General features: G+C 50.7%; 1 long non-coding RNA gene across 1 annotated transcript; it reads right to left on the bottom strand.

Annotated features, from left to right (window-relative positions):
• Positions 1–2,244: 2,244 nt before the first annotated feature.
• Positions 2,245–4,615, bottom strand: LOC129647395 (uncharacterized). Its single transcript, XR_008712298.1, has 3 exons — positions 4,217–4,615; positions 3,277–3,454; positions 2,245–2,858 (listed from the first exon to the last, which is right to left on the bottom strand). It is a non-coding gene; the product is annotated as an uncharacterized LOC129647395 (long non-coding RNA).
• Between the last annotated feature and the right edge of the window lie 2,214 nt (positions 4,616–6,829).

Genomic DNA, 6,829 nt, shown 5'->3' on the forward strand with positions numbered 1-6,829 from the left:
GTGCAACGCTTTCTTGGGGCGCTCCACTCTCTGAACCTGTTCCTTGAGTCCGTCCCAACACTCAGCACAGAGTGGCCTTTGGAAAACTGGACTTCACGTCGCTCCTCTGCACAAACCTGCACGGCTTCTCCCTGTGTGGAGGAGACAGCGAGGTCGTCACTGAGGTCAGACTTCCCACGTCCCCTCCCCGCCTCTTCCCTCTCACTCACTCCACTTCACGGCAGTGGTTCCCCTGTTCTTCCTTGAACATGCTCCAGCCTTAGGGTACGTGATTGGCAGTGGCTTCTTTCTAGAACATTCTCTCCCCATCACCTCCCCATCTGCTCCGCAGAGAGGACGTAGGCATGAAGAGCATAAATGGACGATCCCCTGGCTTGCCATCTGGGGCATAATCATTTCCCCTCAGGCTTCTTGGGCACTGCTGCTCAGACCTCTGCCCCCAGCACGCTTCCCACGCAGAGACCCTTGCTCTCCCTGGGAGCTGGGTGGTGAGGAATTGGTCCTCCCACAAAGATGCTTGTCTCTGGCTCCTGGGAGGTCACCTCCCTGCCTGATCAGAGAGTCTTTGCTGTTCACCGCAGGCTCCTTGGACCTCACGTAACCATATATGCTAATGGGGGTGGAGTGGCTCACGACCCTCGGGCCAAGTGATACCAGCCCCAACTCCGCAGAGAGGGGAACTGGACTGGGGTTCAACCTCGGGCGCCACTGGTCCATTGCTTTTGCTTTCGTAACAGGTGAGCGTCCCAGGCTGGGATACCTGACGCAGACTGTCACATGCTGATGCTGTTAATAAGAGGGTGGGAATCCTGAGGACAGTGGAGGCCTCGTGTTTGGGACCCCAGCTCTACCTTGCGTGTGTCTGTCTGGTTGCAGTCTTTTCCCTACAACAAACTATAGTTGTGAGGGTAACAGTCCAATGAGTGCTGTGAGTCCTTCCCGTGACCTGTTGTCAGTAGGGGCTGTTTCGGAAAGCTCCTGACCTTGAAGGTGGTGTCAGAAGCCAGGGAAGCCTTGGGGGCTGTTCGCTCAGACTTGAAGCTTGACTGGCTCCAGGTAAGGCCCTGTCTGCCTCTGAATCTCCTTTAGACAACAGACAACCCTCCATTACCTTGTGTTAATAATCCAGGTGTTCCACCGTCATCCCAAGAAATGGTCACATGCTCTTAACAAAGGTCCGTCTAGTGAAGGCTATGGTTTTTCCAGTGGTCATGTATGGATGTGAGAGTTGGACTATAAAGAAAGCTGAGCACCGAAGAATTGATGCTTTTGAACTGTGGTGTTGGGGAAGACGCTTAAGAGTCCCTTGGACTGCAAGGAGATCCAACCAGTCCATCCTAAAGGAGATCAGTCCTGGGTGTTCATTGGAAGGACTGATGTTGAAGCTGAAACTCCAATACTTTGGCCACCTGATGTGAAGAGCTGACTCATTTGAAAAGACCCTGATGCTGAGAAGGACTGGGGGCAGGAGGAGAAGGGGATGACAAAGGATGAGATGGTTGGATGGCATCACCGACTCAATGGACTTGGGTTTGGGTAAGCTCCGGGAGTTGGTGATGGATAGGGAGGCCTGGCGTGCTGTGGTTCGTAGAGTCGCAAAGAGGTGGACATAACTGAGCGACTGAACTGAACTGAACTTATGTTGTTCAGCCACTCAGTAGAGTCCCACTCTTTGCGACCCCATGGACTGCCACACACCAGATTTCCCTGTCCTTCTCTGTCTCCCGGACTTTGCTCAAACGTAGGTCCACTGAGTAGATGATGCCATCCAACCATCTCATCCTCTGTCACCCCCTTCTCCTCCTGCCCTCTGTCTTTTCCAACATGCTCTTATAGCTTATTGTAGATATCAAAGGTATTTCTTGGAGGAAATAACGAGGTCCCTGTCATTGATGCAATTCCATAGTATATATCATAAACTTTAGCTGTGCATCTACCCGTTGATGCAGTTCCATACTATATATCATATACTTATTAGGTACCCGACTCCGTGCAGGCAGGTGTGTGACCTGCCTTCTGTAAGCAGAGGTTCTCACTTGTGTTTGCCACGGGCAAGTTCATTTTTGCTCATCCTCAGACAGAATATTTACAAAATAAAGCCAAACGCTTCTATTTGTGCTTACTCTGACCTTTCACATGAAACAAATCCTTAACATTGGCAAAGGGCTTGACAAGCATTTAGTATTAATTAATTCTTGCAAGTCTCTGGGGAGCAGGCAAGCATTCTTGGGAACTGACAATATGGATTGTTTCATTAGGAAGGTAAGCCGTTCGCCTCGAGGCTGCATGTGCCTTGAGGCTCAGGCTGCTCTTGGTGTCAGGAGTCCTCTGGCCCTTGGAGGCTGGGTGTGGCCTCCTGTTTCCAGGCTTGGAGGCAGGGATGGACAGGGCCCTGCCCTGAGACTTTGTCTCTTTTCTTCTCCTTTCACTGACAGCCTCACGCCAGACTTTTCCAGTTCTAGCTTTTTCCCGACTTAGGAAATGAATTGGACTACAATTCCCCCAAATTTACATGTGATGATCAAAAGAAGGTCCCACTGGGGTCTGTGTCTGACATCATGTAAACTTTGCTTGGGCTAAATGTCTGTCCTTTGAAATCTTCTACAGTTTCCCAGGTAATTATTTTGTTATTTCTAAAATTTGCACCATGACTTTTGCCTGGAAGGCTGTGTGGGCTTTCTTCTCTTCCATCCTCCCTGCTCCTCCCCCGTAGGTCCATGTCTCTCTGTCCAGACACAGGCTGGAGGCACTGATGGAGCATGGGGGTCGGGGGTGTCCTTCACCAGACCCTAGGTCGTCCAGATCTTCCTTGCCTGCTGGAAGTGTCTTCCCAGGCAGTTCAGTGGTAAAGAACCAGCCTGCCAATGCACAAGACATAAGACATAAGAGATGTGGGTTCATCCCTGCGTCAGAAAGGTCTCTTGGAGGAGGGCATGGCAACCCACTCTAGTATTCTTGCCTGGAGAATCCCATGGACAGAGGAGCCTGGTGGGCTACAGTCCATGGGATAGTAAAAGGTTGGACATGACTGAAGTGACTTAGCTCTGAAAGTGTCAATAATTAGAACACCCACCCCGACAGCCTTGTCAGATGTTGTGTAGCCGTCCATTAGATTGGAGGAGTATAGTGATTTTAGCTAAAGAGACAGCAGACCCCTCTCCCCATCACCCCCTCTTCCCTGCTGTTCTCGCGGGCATAGCTGTCCCACCGTCAGGAAGAGGCCTGCTTGTAGTCCCTTTCTTCTCTCAACGAGGGCTTTGCATATCCCTAACGCACCGTGTGGTCGATAGTACTCTGATTCTCCAGTAGGCAGTTCTCTTCTGATTTCAGACTGCAGTCCTCCGAACCTTTGAGTTCAGGCGTGGCTGGGTGATGAGCTCCAGAGCAGGATGTGAGAGTGAAAATGATGCACGTTCTTCCTGGGCTAAGGCCTCCCTCTTCTGCCCTGGAGACACTGAAGCACCCCCATAGAGACGGCGGGGTTTTGAGCTGGGGTAAAGTAACCTTGGAGCAAATCCCTCCCCACCACCAGCCCATCCTGGACATGTAACACGAAGGGAAATAGTCTTTCAGTGTTCTCAGCCTCTAAGATTTGCCGGTGTTTGTTATTAGAACCCAGCCTAGCTCTTGGTTTGGAAAACGACTGCTCCTGGGCTGAATCTGGCCCTCCACTTGTGTTTATAAATAAAGTGTTATTGTAACACAGCTTCACACATTCATATACACCCATTACACATACATACAGCTGCTTTCAAGCTGCAGGGACATTGGGGAAGAGTTCCGACCGAGGTTGCATGACCCAGGAAGCAGAAAATATCTACTATTTAATATTTGACCCTTTAGAGACAAAGTTAGCTGATGCCTGCCTATCCCGATACACTCAATGAAAGCTTCTTGAATTATTACATTGACAGTATAAAAGGTAGAAGCCCCAAAACTGATTCTAAATTAGCATCTGATTATTTTGCATGATGATCAATGCAGCTTAATTGGCAAGCACTAAAGGAATGCCATTATGTGTCAGACTTGGGGGCTTTCTCCTTGGGGCACTCTGGGCTTGCGAGTAGGGGAAGTTTCTCCCTCCTTTGCAAATTTGGGAAGTAAGGACTCAAAGTGAGAAAGAGAAGATAAGAAAATAAAAAACCCAAGGACTCTGTGTGGGCTGAGGGATTTCTCACCATGATCTCCGTTAAAATAAATCCATTCATTCACTCACTTGCTCATTCATTCATTCATCAAGCATGTCGTAAGCTGCTGTCCCTAAGTCCATGACTGAATAGAAGGCCCATAGCAATCATGAGGCAATCACACTCTAGGGTGATGTTTGCAGAGCAGTGGTACAGTCTGCCAGTCAGGGTCTCCCCTGATGTTTACCCCACCCTTGATCTAGCCAACGTGGTAGCTGGTGTCCCTGAGGCTGAAGCCAGGCAAAGTGTAAGAATTGCTGATTCATCTGCCAGAATACTTGGGAATTTTCCTCCCTATGAAGTAAGGCCTGAAACAATGTCTTCACACCCAGCTTCTCATGGGGGCAATTCCTAGATCATTGCTTCAGCCGGGACCCCACTGCTGAGGCTAATCACACACAAGAACTTGGCCCAAGTGCTTCTGCCTTTAGCTCTTTTCGCCTGATCCTCCCCTAAAGACAGCCTAGAAAGAAGCATCATCCTGATGATAACAGAACGATTGAAACTTGGGTTTTCTTTTGGAGGGGGAAAGTCTGGGGAGGAAGGAAGCGGGTAGGTGAGCCAGGTGGGAGGTAAATTAGAGGAAGATACACAGCAGCTGAGGTGATAGTAAATTGGACAATGCGGTCTGCAGTTTTATGTGAAGTTTGCCTTCCCCACATTTCTACCTCCAGCGAATTGATTCGCTACCCAGTTCCAGCCATCGTCTTACTTCAAGTTCGGTTGCCTAGGAAACAGAGGCACACCGCTGGGACAGTCTGCCTGTGTCCTGTGCCGACTGAGGCCATTAAAGCCCATCAACCCGGCCTCCGAGAAGCAACTGAACACGGAGGGTTTCAACTTCCAGCCGGGCTCTTATTTATTTATTTTACTGCCTCGGCAGCAAAATGAGATATTGAACCATTCACTCTATCGATTGGGGCAGCTTTCCCCTGCACCCCTCGAATGCCCGAAGCCCTCCGGAGCTGGTGGCAGCCCAGAGGCCTTTTGTTGACGGTGGGTCCTCGCCAGGATAGTAGGCAGCTTCCAGCCTCTGACCCCTGGGGCAGGGGCCCAAGCGAAGGGGTACACGGACCATCAGGCTTACGGAGCCTTTGAAGATGTGAAGAAAGCCACTCATGGGCCTCTCACAGAAAAACACAGAGGCACACAGAGCTTTGCATGCACTTTAAGGAAGGAACTGGATTCCCAGGCTAAACAAGTCTGTTCTGCTTTCATTTGAAAAAAAAAAAAAAGTAAATACAGGTCAAAGGTGTCCAAGATTTAACAATCCACTGTCCTGGGGACTATGTGACCCAAAGAAAGAATTGCACTTTGCTGCACCTCCTGGGGGCTCTCAAAGTCCACTCAACCTGCTCGAAAAACAGAGGACTTGATGGACACTGTACCTCGGTGTCTCCCGCCTGCTGTCTGGTTTTGTGATCTAAGAATGATTTTTACATTTTTAAGTGTAAAGTGGAAAAAAAAACTATTAGGTTTTTGGGGAGACTGGTAGCTTGAAGAATTGAGGAAACTGATTCTTGGCTTCAAAGCCTAAAACATTTACTGCCCAGTCCTTTATAAAGACTGGCACGCTTGGCAAGGGGAGGGGCAGTGATGTCAGGGACACAGCTTGGCTTCATCCACTGTGACAGCGCTCAGCCACAGGCCACGGGCCCGGTGTGGACGCTGTGACAGCCTCCAGGTTTGTCCACCCAGTCAGACATTCGGGGGCAGGGAGAAGGGGCACCAGGGGCCATCTGCGGGCCTGGGCCCCACTGCGAGCCAGACTTAGGCCAGGACTCCCTTTTTGGAGTCTGATTAAGGCAGACAGACGTGACATTGATTTGTGGCTCTAGGCACCCCACTCCAGTACGCTTGCCTGGAAAATCCCATGGATGGAGGAGCCTGGTGGGCTGCAGTCCATGGGGTCGCCAAGAGTCAGACACGACTGAGCGACTTCACTTTCATGTCTCACTTTCATGCATTGGAGAAGGAAATGGCAACCCACTCCAGTACGCTTGCCTGGAAAATCCCATGGATGGAGGAGCCTGGTGGGCTGCAGTCCATGGGGTCGCTAAGAGTCAGACACAACTGAGCGACTTCACTTTCACTTTTCACTTTCATGCATTGGAGAAGGAAATGGCAACCCACTCCAGTGTTCTTGCCTGGAGAATCCCAGGGACGGGGGTAACCCTAGTGGGCTGCCATCTTTGGGGTCACACAGAGTCAGACACGACTGAAGCGACTTAGCAGCAACTTAGCAACATCAATTCAGACCCTTGTTAATGGCCCCCGAAGCGCTTGAGTATTTGACTTTCCTCAGTGACCAGTCACCCACATAAATGACCGCGGCTCTTTGGGGGAAGACTTGGGAAGCCATCACCCTTACACTTGCTGCTTGTTGCAGCCTTTCCTCCCTTCCTCTCTCCCCCTCCTCCTCCTGGGGACCAAGACTCTCCTTCAGTCCCTGGACTCTGGACCCCAAACCTGGATCCACTCTGGAAACAGAGCAGAATGGGGCCTGGCCCTGAGCCTCCAGTGCGTCCACCCAGGGCGTCTTTGGTCACGCAGACGGGATGCTCGCCTTACCGGCTGCCCATCTGTTTTGCCTCTAGGGCCTACATTGCTGCTACTGCTAAGTCACTTCGGTCGTGTCCAAC

Source organism: Bubalus kerabau, chromosome 3 (assembly GCF_029407905.1).
Source record: "Bubalus kerabau isolate K-KA32 ecotype Philippines breed swamp buffalo chromosome 3, PCC_UOA_SB_1v2, whole genome shotgun sequence".
In the NCBI taxonomy this organism is placed as follows: domain Eukaryota; kingdom Metazoa; phylum Chordata; class Mammalia; order Artiodactyla; family Bovidae; genus Bubalus; species Bubalus kerabau.